General features: G+C 40.8%; 1 protein-coding gene and 2 long non-coding RNA genes across 3 annotated transcripts in view; 1 reads left to right on the plus strand and 2 right to left on the minus strand.

The window, feature by feature from the left end:
• Window positions 1-13,403, plus strand: part of THSD4 (thrombospondin type 1 domain containing 4) — a 572,383-nt gene that overhangs the window by 372,826 nt on the left and 186,154 nt on the right. The gene's annotated exons all lie outside the window — the stretch shown is intronic.
• The window catches only part of LOC309624902, a 280,987-nt gene that overhangs the window by 177,126 nt on the left and 90,458 nt on the right, over window positions 1-13,403 (minus strand). The window lies entirely within an intron of this gene.
• The window catches only part of LOC309624900, a 35,401-nt gene that overhangs the window by 5,071 nt on the left and 16,927 nt on the right, over window positions 1-13,403 (minus strand). The gene's annotated exons all lie outside the window — the stretch shown is intronic.

Raw genomic sequence — 13,403 nt, forward strand, 5'->3', positions numbered from 1 at the left:
TCTATAAAAATATTGACTCACTATATTGTACACCTGAAACTAATATAATATTGTAAATCAACTATACTTCAACAAAAAAAAGTCTTCTCCACAAATATTAGTAAAAAGCTTTAGCCATGTGAGTGGGTAACCTTAACTTGTTCTGTCTGCCAGGGACACAATTTGGATTCAACTGCTATTTATAAACTAGTGAGTTTTGTATTGTTGTACCTGATTCATGGCTAAAGTTTTGGAACAAAAACTATAGGGTGTCTGTGTCTGTCTGTATGTTTATGCATGTCTATGGGTATGTTATGTATATGTGATTTTTTTACCTCCACAGGGTATTGCCAAAATTATATGTAAAAGAGCTCTACCTAATTGGCTTGAAGAAAAATAAGCTTTAATATCAATAGTATATTTATGTAAAACTCAAACAATTTTCTTTCATCTGCTAAAATGAGAAGATGAAACTTCATCTTGGACTATTGGTCTGTCCTACATGAGATTGTGAAAGGTTTTTCTTTACCTTCTAAGTAATCAGCCAAGAAAGATTCTGTGTTTTATCAAAATGGTTTCCTGTGCCTCATGTCTTCTTTAAGAGGTCTTCGATTCTTTAAGAAAACTGAGTCTCCACTATTAAAAGAGCGAAGATTTTCACAACTAAGTACCTTTCAAAAAATTCCTTTCTCCATCGTTATTAAAAGTAAATAACATCATGTCTGTCAAGTGCCAGCATAGAGTAGGCAATTGATAAATGTTCGTTTCCTCGCCTCCCTGCACCTCATAATTTAAGCAATAACTCCCTCTGCAGCTTCTGTTTCTGAAACTGAAATATCTGAGCATTAACCGGTGGGTTGATGAGACATGCTGCTTCAGTGAATTCCTCAGATTTCCTGGCTGGACTGAGATGAAGCAAAGGCAGGGGGAAATCTAGATATAAAACAGACATTTAGGCCTCATAGATAGCATGAAAGAAGTCTGGGCTATCCAGGGTCACCTTACTACAAATATACATCACACGCTTTTACAACACGGGTAACGGCGATGAACCCTCCCCTTCAGAAGATCCTGACTGCTATGCCAGACCTGTGATTCTTCTCTCTTGGGCCCACAGCCAGGTCATATTTCCTAGCCTTCCTGCAGTTGGGTGTGGCCAGTGGAAGGTGAGAATCCTCCACTTTCTCCCCTCCTTGTCTGCCAGGTGGACGTCGACGTCCAGGGTGACCCTGAACAGCATGTGCTGAAGCAGGCAGAGCCTCGGGCAGCCTGGATCTCTTAAGTGGCCACGAGGAGCAGAGCACCGCCTGCCCTGCCATCTGTCCCACCATCTGGACTTTACCCAAATAAGAAATAAACTCTTCATTAAGCCATTAAAACCTCAAGGTTTATCTGTTACAGCAGCTACCAGTACCTTAACTAATGAACTTGGTGAAACACGAGGTGAATTTTTAAAACTCTCTCCTTGTGATGGCACTTGACACTTTTCTGAATATGACAGCGCCATTTTATATTTTGTTACTATGGGAGGACAAATTTCATAATTGCTTAAAAACTAACTATGTGGTCTATCTATTCAAAAATATGCTGTGTATATTGATCATAAGAAGTATGGCACAAGGTTCTCTGTCAGCAAGAAGTCCATTTGATTTTTTTGCCTAACAGTTTCCGCTGAAAGCCAGGGTTAGTGATTAACTACTTTTATTGTGTTTTAAATTAAATTAAACATTCCTGATGCCAGGTGCTGGGCTGACAAGGGAGAGCTCAGTAAAACAGGAGAAATAGAAGTGATTATTAGAAATTCAGAAATTAGAAAACTAAAAACATTTCTCAGGTATTCTATATACTGGTATGTTTTCTTAAATAAACTCTACTGAAAATAATTTTGCCTTCCCCAGTCTTCAGCTTCATCAACCATAAAATGAGGGATACTTAATCCATAGGATTTGAGGATTAAATGAGGATCATGTCTACCTCCCCGCCTAATGCCTGGCACAATAAATATTAAATAATGCACACAATAACTGTTGAAACCTTGACCTGTTTCTTAATGATTTGGTTTATTGGATTTTGCTTTGGAATTATGCTTAAGAACATGAGTTACACCCTCAGAGGCTTGTAAACTATCTGGCTGCTTACCTCAACTTCAGTTGGTGCTAAATAGCAGTGGTTTTAGTTACGGTATCTACTTTTACAATTTATATTGGCTTCTTCTTACTACTTTTTACTGGTAGCTGCAGCCTTGAAGTGATCTTGGTCAAATCCTTTTATGGGAAGAAGAAAATAAAACACCCCGGTAGAAATTATTACTAAAAAATGAACAAGCTCTATATCCAAGCTGTGGGAAATACCCGAGGCAGAGCCGATTACCAGCCTTCAGAGAGCTGTTTCAACGGCTTGGGGGTCCATTACATTCAATGCCAAGATTGTTGCTGGTTCCAGCAAGTTGAGGTTAACAGAAGTCAGAACTCCCTGCCTAGGTATGGTGTTGCTGCACTTTTAGCTTTTATGTCGGAAGGAAGAAGAGAGGAAAGAGAGGTAAAAGGTAAAATAAGATTGGGGATTGAAGGTGGAAAGCTGGTTGAGGGTAAGAAGTAACTTTGGTTGCTCTTCTGTGTACACATCAAAAGTTTGAGAAACCCAGCTCTTAAAGCACCTGTTCTGATTTACATTCTCACCAGCCTTATGTCGGACTACCCGCTTTTCTGAACTCTTGCCAATAGTGGGTATTACCATTCACAAACACTCTTTTCTGGTGTATCAGGTGAACATGGTATGATGTTATTTGGTTTTGTAATTCTTTGGTGACCACTGATGTTAAATTGCTTTTCATCTTCCATTTTCGTATTGCATTTGTGTATCTTCATTTGTGAATTTACTATTTCATGGTCTTTCCCATTTTTATTGTTATAGTCACCATTTTTTTTCCAAATGAAAATAATTTTGTTTTTCTTACTACATTTATTCCTCTGCTGCTCATTGTAGGAAAAAATAACTAAAATTTAAAAAACAAAAATGCGATTCATCTTTTATGTTTGCCCCAAACAGAATTAAGGATGCCACATTATGGTCTACTTTTTTTTTTTTTTTTTAATACATTTATCTATTTATTTTTAGCTGTGTTGGGTCTTCGTTTCTGTGCGAGGGCTTTCTCTAGTTGCGGCGAACGGGGGCCACTCTTCATTGCGGTGCGCACACCTCTCACTATCGCGGCCTCTCTTGTGGCAGAGCACAGGCTCCAGACGCGCAGGCTCAGTAGTTGTGGCTCACGGGCCCAGTTGCTCCGCAGCATGTGGGATCTTCCCAGACCAGGGCTTGAACCCGTGTCCTCTGCATTGGCAGGCAGACTCTCAACCACCGCGCCACCAGGGAAGCCCTGGTCTACTTTTTAAAAACAGCTTTATTAACAATAACGCACGTATACTAGTCACTCATTTAAAGTATATAATGCCATATTTTTAGTATAGTCAGAGTCGTACAACCATCACCACAATCTAGTTTTTAGAAATTTTCATCACCCCAAAAAGAAATACTACTGGGCTTCCCTGGTGGCGCAGTAGTTAAGAATCTGCCTGCCAATGCAGGGGACACGGGTTCAAGCCCTGGTCTGGGAAGATCCCACATGCCGCGGAGCAACTAAGCCCGTGAGCCACAACTACTGAGCCTGCGCGTCTGAAGCCTGTGCTCCGCAATGGGAGAGGCCGCGACAGTGAGAGGCCCGCGCACCGCGATGAAGAGTGGCCCCCACTTGCCGCAACTAGAGAAAGCCCTCGCACAGAAACGAAGACCCAACACAGCCATAAATAAATAAATAAATAAATTTATTAAAAAAAAAAAAGAAATACTACCCATTTCTTCTCACCCTCCTCAGGCCTAAGAAACTACTAATATACTTTCTGTCTCTATAAATTTGCCTATCCTGAACATTTTATATTAATGGAATCAGTTAATAAGTGGACTTTTGTGACTGGGTTCTTTTACTTAACATAATATTTTCGAGGGCAATCATGTTGTAGCATGTATTAGCACTTCATCTCTTTATTGCCAAATACTATGGTATTGTTTGGGTATTTTTATTCATTCATCAGGTGATAGACATTTGAGTTGTTTCCACACTTTGGCTATTATGAATAATGCTGCTATGAGCATCCATCCAATGAAAACATTGTGTGGACATATGTTTTCACTTCTCTTAGGTGTATAACTAGGATTGGAATTGCTGGATCATGTGGTAATTCTACATTTAACTTCATAGTGCAGCTGCCAGATTGTTTTCCAAAGCAGCTGCACCATTTTACATTTTACCTCCAGTAGTGTATGAGGGTTTTGATTTCTTCACATCCTCACCAACATTTGTTATTACCTGTATTTCTGATTAGCCGGTAGGAAGTGGTGTCTTATTATAGTTTTGATTTGCATTTCCCTGATGACTAATGATGTTGACCATCTTTTCATGTGCTTATTGACCATTTGTATATTTTTTGGGGAAAATGTCTGTTCAAGTCCTTTGCCTACTTTATAATTGGGTTGTCTTTTTTTTTGTTATTAAGTTTAGGAATTTTTTATATACTCTGGATATAAGCCCCTTATCAGATATATTATTTGTAAATATTTTCACCCAACCTGTGGCTTGTGTTTATCGTTGGCAGCACAAAAGTCTTTAATTTCAGTGAAGTCCCATTTATTTCTTCCTTTGTCATTTGTGTTTTTGGTGTCTTATCTAAGAAACTGTCACCTAACCCAAGGTCACGAAGTTACTCCTATGTTTCTTCTAGGAGTTTTACAGTTTTAGCTCTTACATTTAGATCTACATATTAGTGTCTATGGCTGCTGTAAACTAACACAAACAGTAGCTTAAAGTAACACAAATTGATTTTCATACAGTTCTGGAGGTCAGAAGTCTGAAATGGGTCTCACTAGGCTAAAATCAAGGTGTCAGCAGGCTGCATTCCTTGTGGAGGCGCTAGAGAAGAATTCCTATTTTGTTGCCTTTTCCAGCTTCTAGAGACTGTCCACATTCGTTGGCTCATGGCTCCCTTTTATCTTCAAAGCCAGCAATGGCATGTTGAGTTCTTCTCACACCAAATTACAGTCAGCCCTCAGTATCCACTGGTTCTGCATCCGTGAATTCAACCAACTGAAGATAGAAAATATTTGGGAAAAAAAATTCCAGAAAGTTCCAAAAAAGCAAAACTTGAATTTGCCACATGCCAGTAACTATTTACATAGCATTTACATTGTATTAGGTGTTATAAGTAATCTAGAGATGATTTAAAGTATACAGGAGGATGTGCGTAGGTTATATGCAAATACTGTGCCATTTTATATGAGAGACTTGTGCATCCACGGATTTTGGTATCCACAGGGTTCTGGAACCAATCCTCCCAGGATACCGAGGGAAGGACAACTGTACTCTTGATTTCCTCTTCTGCCTCACTTTTCCACATTTAAGGAACTTTATGATTACACTGGGCCCACCTGGATAGTCAAGATACTATTCCTATTTTAAAGTAATCTGATTAGCCACCTTAATTCCATTGGTTATCTTAATTACCCTCTGCCATGTAATGCAACGTGTTCGCAGATTCTGAGGATTAGAACATGGACATCTTTGAGGGACTATTATTCTGCCTGTCATAGACTGTAATCCATCTTGGGTTAATTTTTTTTTTTTTAATAAATTTATTTATTTTTTATTTATTTGTTTTTGGCTGAGTTGGGTCTTCGCCGCTGCGCGCTGGCCCTCTCTAGTTGAGGCGAGTGGGGGCCACTCCCCATTGTGGTGCCCGGGCCTCTCATTGCGGTGGCCTCTCCTGCTGCAGAGCACGGGCTCCAGGCGCACGGGCCTCAGTAGTTGCGGCACATGGGCTCAGTAGTTGTGGCTCTCGGGCTCCAGAACGCAGGCTCAGCAGTTGTGGTGCATGGGCCCAGCTGCTCCACGGCATGTGGGATCCCCCCAGACCAGGGCTCGAACCCGCGTCCCCCGCATCGGCAGGCAGACTCCCAACCACTGCACCACCAGGGAAGTCCCTTGGGTTAATTTTTGTGTGTGGTGTGAGGTAGAGGTCCAGCTTCAATCTTCTGCCTGTGGACATCCAGTTATCCCAGCACTATTTGTTGAGAAGACTCTTCTTCCATTTAAGTGGCCTACTTTTGTCTTAAAACAATATAATATCAAAATGTACCCATATCAATAAATATATGACATAGTCACTTTAAATGATTGGATGGGATTTCACTTTTTGGATATACCATACTTTATTTAACAACTTCACTATTGGACATTGCTTTTAACCTTTCCCTATTAAAATAGACATTATCTGATTTATGGGGTTTTAAAAATATGTTATGGACACAAACCCTTTTCCTTTATAGATGTTGTAAATTACCTTTGAAATTGGTCACTTCTTTTCACCATCCTGGTTTAAGCTCTTATCCCTTTCAGCTGGACTCCAGCCAGAATCTTCTCACTGGTCTCCCAGCCTCCACTGTTGGCCTCTCTTCAGCCCTGTCTCTATAAACAGAGTAGCCTTTGCAAAATGCAATTCTAGTCATGTAACTGCTGCCTCTGCTTTTAAAACAGATTATCATTAGGAAAAGGATGGAACTCTTTATCGTGGCTCCTCCCTTTGTCTTCAGCCTAATCTGATGCTGTGCTCCCCCTCGCCCACTCTCTCTGCATCCACACCTGCTTCCTCTCAGGTCCTTGTGAAAGCCATTGTTGCTCCTGTCACAAGCCAATCTCCCTAATGAGGACAAGCCTCTTATATCACCACATATCTTTTCTTTGCAGCCCTTTTCACGTTGCAATTTTTACTTTACTTATTGGGTTTCATTAATGTTGGCCTCCTGCACCAGACAGCAAGCTCCACAAAGATAGGAATTGAGTCTGCTTTTGCTGATCCCTGTCTCTCCAAGTCCCGGCACATGATAAGTATTGATATTTTAAGTTATTTACTAGTGAAATACATTTTCTACTGTGTATTTGACTTTAAGTTATGTTAATGGTATGTAAATTTTTGATTTACAAAATCTTCAAAGTACATATAAATCTTTCTTCTATGATTTCTGCCTTTGTTAGAACTATGCTTTAAAGTCCTCCTCCACTCCAAGCATACAGAAATATTGACCTATTTCTTTTTTTTTTTTTACTGCTTTCACACTTCTATTGTTTGCATTAAAATCTTCAATCTACCTGCAGTTTATTTTTAGCATATGGTATAATTTAGGGAAATAACTTTATTTACTTCCCAAATAGCCATTTTCCTAACACTTTTCCATCCTTTCCTTGCAGCTCTGTAGTGATTCATTGCTTGCACCCTAAATCCTTTTCTATGTTTAGTTACGTAAATAATGTCTATTCTTACACTGGTAGTATTTGCTACTGTTTTCATTATTATAGCTTTAGGCTATGTTTTAGTATCTGACAGTCACATTTTCTAAGAAAATATGTTTTTAATAAAATAATACTTTCAAGTTATACAATTTGAATTCGGGTTACTAGACAGAGAACTGTTGGGTAGAGCAACACAAATCCTTGAGCCCCACCCCCAGAGTTTCTGAGTCAGTAGGTCTGGAGTGGGGCCCAAGTATTTACATCTCTAGCAAGTTTCCTGATGATGGTGACGCTGCTGGACCAGGGACCACAATTTGAGAACCTCTGCCTTAGGGTAAATAATTGAAATAAAGAATGTGGTCAACATGAGAATGGTCCTGATGTCTGCATTCCCTCCCTGGTGTCCTCTCAGACTTAGGATGAGCCTACCCTCTGTACTTTGTGTGAGCATCTCCCTGACGGTGTCTCTGGCCCTGCTCCTGGCTCAAATTCAAAGGCGAGCCAAGAAGCATAGCCCTCCTTTCAATGACCCTGCAAGGTGCTCACCCGAATAGCACAGGTGCCCTACTGGTTACAAGAGTCAGGCTTTGGCCCCTCATAAGCAGAAACTAGAGAAAGGGAAGGACCTGTGACTCCCTTTGCTGGAGCTTCTCATGATTTTCCTTATGTTTAAGGGGAATAGAGCTGAGAACTCCCCTTTGCTTTCCGCATTCCCACTTCCTTGGCTATTTAATGGCTCCATGGTCCACACAAAGGGAGAGTTAATTACTAACACCTGCTCCCGGACCAATAGCCAACTTCTTGACAAAGATTTTTTTCCATCTATTCCATACAATGTAAGCATATTTAAGGAAATAAAAGTAGTTTGACCTGTTTAGCCATATAGTATATATCTCTGTGGAGAAAGTGGCATCTTACTTCTTCCTTCATAAAGGGATGGACATTCTTTGCAGGAAATAAAATGGCCTTAAAGGTGCTATTTGCATTTGTTTTCCCTGTTTTTTGTTACTCATATTTCTCCCAGTCACTTATATTTTCTCTATCTAGGTCACACAAAAGTTAGGTTGGAAATTGTCTGCATTTCCTGGAGGGATTCAGTTTCTGGAAATTTCTCCTTTTCATTTTTCACTTCGTAGTATCTAAAATGTGCCATTAGAAGACCTCTTCTCCCATCACAAGCAGACGAGAGTTTCCTATAGGACACTTTCTTGCATTCATTCCCTAATTCAGTGCACACTGAATGAGGCAATGTGTGAAGCCATGGGAACACAGAAAGATACATCTCCTGTCATCAAGGCCTCACTCTCTACTGATGAAGGCAGATACATTAGCTAACAATTACAATAAATATTGCACTGGAGGAAATCAGAGGATGCCTGGGGACAAAGGCCAGGGGCACTGCCCTCGGCTTGGCGGGGAGCCCGTCAAGGCATAACTCCCAGGAAAGGTGACATTTAAGTGAATCATTGATGGAGGGGGTTTGTGTATGTATTTATTTATTTCTATTATTAACTGTTATTATTACCTCATTTTTATTTACTTTTGGAATAACAATACACTCACATGTTTGACAATTCAGTTAGTATGATAGGGATGTAGAAGTGCTGCCCCATAGAAATACGTGACTTAAAATTTTTCTAGTAGCTGCATTTTAAAAAGTAAAACAAGTTGTGTAATACCATACTTTATTTAAACCAACATGTATAAAATTATCATTCCAACATCTAATCAGCAAAAAAACATATTAGTGAGATATTTTACATTCTTTTTTCATGCCAGGTCTTCCCACTGGACAAAGTATATTTTACATTTAAAACACATCACAATTTGGAAAAGCCACATTTCAAGGGCTCAGTAACCACACGTGACTAAGTGACTACATAGTCATAAGTTTCAACCCCATTTCTACCCTGAAGCTACTGAGTTCCCCTCCCTAGAAGCAGGCACTGTTGGTAACCTCAGGTGTGTTCTTCTGCAGGGAGTTATTATGTATACCAGCAATTATAAACACATATTCACAAATAATAGGATAATAATTACACTGTGGTGCATCCTACATTTTTTCACTGAATAAATCTTGAAGATGTTTCATTATATGGGAAGCAAGCTCAATCTTTACTGCTGCCGAGTATCCTATTTTATGGATGTCACAAATTATTCATTTCGTCCTTATCGATGGGCATGTAGGTGGTTTCCAGTATTTGGTGCTTATTTGAGCTGGATTTTCAAAGAGGCAGAGGGCAACAGGTGCTAACCCACTGAGGGTGAGGGAATGATATTCTAGAGAAAGAGACTAGCATGAAGGAAGGCATGGGGCACAAGGACACATGGCATTTAGGGATAATTTCTTGTGGCTCAAGATGTCTGGACAGTGGAGTGTGTGTGAACAGAAAAGAGGATGAGGAGGCTGGAAGGGCAGGAAGAGACCAGATTATAAACAGCCTCGCCAGTGTCATATTAAGGAGTTTGGACTTCATCCATAATGGAGAGTAATCAAAAGGTTTTCAGAAGCAGGGAAGAATTAATAGATGATTGAATTAATAAATAAATGGGGCAGGAGGGACAAATCTTCCATACGGATGAATTCTGATTAATAGAAACAGAAAATAGCCATTTAGAGGACTACAGTAATAATTGCTGCAGGCAAGATCTACCTATGAATATTCAAATTAGCGGATGAAACTTTGAGAAACAGAATATTTGCATAGCCTCAAAGTATCTCCCCCAAAATATGTATTAATTATTGTGATGGTTTTAACATATGTCCAAATATTCTTTGATACTCCCTCTCCAGGAAGTGGAGCTTAATTCCACTGGACTTGCTCACTCACTTCTAATGAATAAGGTATGGAAAAGGAAAAATAGTAACCTTACAGTGGACAAACCTGGCAGACACCACCTCAACCAAGTGATCAAGGTCAACATCACCAGGAATGTTGAAATAGGGTGCCCCTGACAAATGTGATGAGAAGGGCACTTCACCTCTGTGGTATATTTCCTCAAAACCCATAACCAGGTCTAATTATGAGAAAGCATCAGATAAACCCAAATTGAGGGACATTCTACAAAAAAGCTAATCAGTATTCTTCAAAAGTGTCAAGGTCATAAAAAACAAAGACTGAGAAACTGTCACACACCAGAAAAGACCAAAGAGATGTGGAATCCTGGGATGGGGTACTGGAACAGTAAAGGACATTGGGGGAAAACTGGGGAAATATGACTGAAGTCTTTATTTTAGTTAATATCATTGTACCAATGTTAATGTCTTAGTTTTCGTAAAGGTACCATAGCTATTTAAGATGTTAACATTAGAAGGAGCTGGGTGAAGATATACCATGGTACTCTGTGCTATCTTTGCAAACGTTCTGTAAATATAAAATTATTTCAAAATGAAAGTTTAAAAAAAAAGAATCAGGACAGTGACATGATTAGATTCACATTTTAGAAGAATCCCAGTGGTTGCAGTGAAGAAGAAGTTTGGCAGGGGAAAGACCAGAGTAGGGAGGTTACAAGGTCTTGCTACAAAAAGTCAGGAAGGGATAGTGGAGGCCCAAATGGGGGCAGAGGCAGCAGGAATCTGAGGCAATGGACAGACTGGAGAAGGAAACTGAATCAGATCTGGTGATGGTTTGGTAAGGAAGTACGAGAACTCAAGATAACACCCGGTTTTCAACCATTAGATGGGCAATGACGTCATTCACTGAGATGGAGAAAACAGCAAGAACAGGTTTCAGGGAAACATTAGTTCAGTTTTAGACCCGTTGAGTTTGGAGTACATTTAATATATCCAAGTGTCCATCAACAGATGAGTGGATAAATAACAGGTGGTATGTCCAGCGGTCCCCAACCTTTTCGGCACCAGGGACCGGTTTCATGGAAGACAGTTTTTCCTTGGCGGGGGCGGATTGTTCAGTCGGTAATGCGATGGGGAGCGACGGGAAGCGATGGGAAGCGGCAGATGAAGCTTCGCTCGCTAGCCCGCCGCTCATCTCCTGCTGTGCGGCCCAGTTCCTAACAGGCCGCGGACCACAACTGGTCCACGGCCTGGGGGTTGGGGACCCCTGATCTATACAGTGGAATATTATTCAACCTTAAAAAGGAATGAAGTTCTGACGCATCCTACAACACGGATGAAACTTGAAAATATTATGCTAAGTAAAATAAGTCAGATACGAAAGGACAAATATATGATTCCATTTAGTTGAGCAACCGAGAGCAGGCCAATTCACAAAGACAGAAAGGTGAATAAAGGTTACCAGGAGTCGGGAGGAGGGAGAATTGAGGAGTTATTATTTAATGAATACAGAATTTCTGTTTGGGATGATGAAAAAGTTCTGGAAATGGATAGTGGTGATGGTGGTACAACATTGTGAATATACTAAAATGCCTCTGAATTATACACTTAAAAATGGTTAAAGTGGTAAAATTTTATGCTGTGTATATTTTACCACAATATTAAAAAAAAAAAAAAAAATAGAAGGCCATGGTTAATGCTGCAAAGAAGCCAAATAAGATAAGCTCTGAAAAATTATCCTTTGCAGTCTGTGCCATGGAGGCCATTGGTGATATTTCCAAAGCCCTTGCAGTGGAGAAAAGGTGTTAAAAATCAGATTGCAGTGGGTTGAAGGATGATTGGGAAGCGTGTGGACCAGGCATTGGCAAACTCTGGCCAAATCTGGCCCGCTACCTGTTTCTGTAAATAAAGTTGTATCGGAACACAGCCCACCCCTTCCTGTATGTATTGCCTTCGGTTGCTCTTGTGCTACCCCAGCAGAGCTGAGTAGCTGCCACAGAAAGCATGTGATCTGCAAAGCTACAAATATTTATTATCTGGCCCTTTACAGAAAGTTCCCCAACCCCCGGACTAGACAAGACCCCTGGTCTTTCAAGAAGTTTGGTTTTCTTAGACAATTCCTGCGTTTCTGGTGAGGTTATTGAGTAGATGACAGTGCCCCTTCAGTCACCTGGCATAACAGACCCCATGCTAAGCAATAATAATAATGAATAAGAAGGAGAAAGAAGAGGAGGAAGGGGAAGAGAAGAAGTTCATTCCTTCCTTTCTCTAACGAGGTATTATCTTCACCATTACCTTCTGTCTCTTACAGCCCTGGAAAAAGGGATTGAAAGTCCCTTAACCCAACTGCCAAAAAAACTCCCCACTAGTAAATTGTCACATGACTGGTGATAATAAACCTTCTGAAATGGCTACAAACTGCAGTTTGGTTTAAAGTTTCCTCATTAATGCAAGAAAATGCCCACAACCTGAGGCTTTTCAAGTGTTTATTAATTTACTTTCTGGGACTGAGTGCCAATACTTATTCAGATCAAAGAGAAAGCCGATGTCTTTAGCACTTACTGTGTATCAGGAACTGTGCCAAGTTTTGTGCCTAGGTGACCTCACCGATAATCATCAAAACCCAGCTGATGGCCTTTCCCCATTTGACCGGTGGAACGACTTTAGCAAGACCTGCTCCCCAGCCTGCTCCTGTACTCCCTCTGTCCATAAGCCCCACTTTGATGGTCCATGTGATTCTGCCCAGAGGTACGGCTCTAAAACCATCCTGCTTTCATGCACACTGCCAGTGTCATCTAATACCTGGGTTTCACTTGTTCCCACCTTACCATTTATTTTTACATCATCTGCAATAATTCCTCAAGCTCTTGGTTAGACACAGAGACCCAGTGAGGCAACAGGAGGGGGTTATAGTGGCTTCCTCAGTTCCCATCTATTCATGTCCAGGTGATCGGCACATAAATGCATAGCAGTCAAACGCATAGTGTGACTTCTTTCCTCTTCGAGGCTGCCCTTGATAGCACAGCCTTTGACTGCCTAGATTTCTGCAGCCATCAAATCAGAACTAAAAGGGAACTCAGAGGTCATCGACCCAACCCTTGACTGTACCACTGAGAAAACCAACCGAGGAGCAGAGAGGGTTGGCAACTTATCCAGGCACACACAGCTTGTCGATAGCAGATCCTGGACCAGGAAGGCCCCAGTTGTTCCAGCTCCCAGCCTAGGGCTTATGCTGCTGCAGTTCACTGCCTCCTGCCTGCCTCAGTTGATGAAGCAGGGGCCGTCTGCCTGCCT

The sequence above is a fragment of the Balaenoptera borealis genome, assembly GCF_965194805.1.
Source record: "Balaenoptera borealis genome assembly, chromosome: 3".
Taxonomy (NCBI): Eukaryota; Metazoa; Chordata; class Mammalia; order Artiodactyla; family Balaenopteridae; genus Balaenoptera; species Balaenoptera borealis.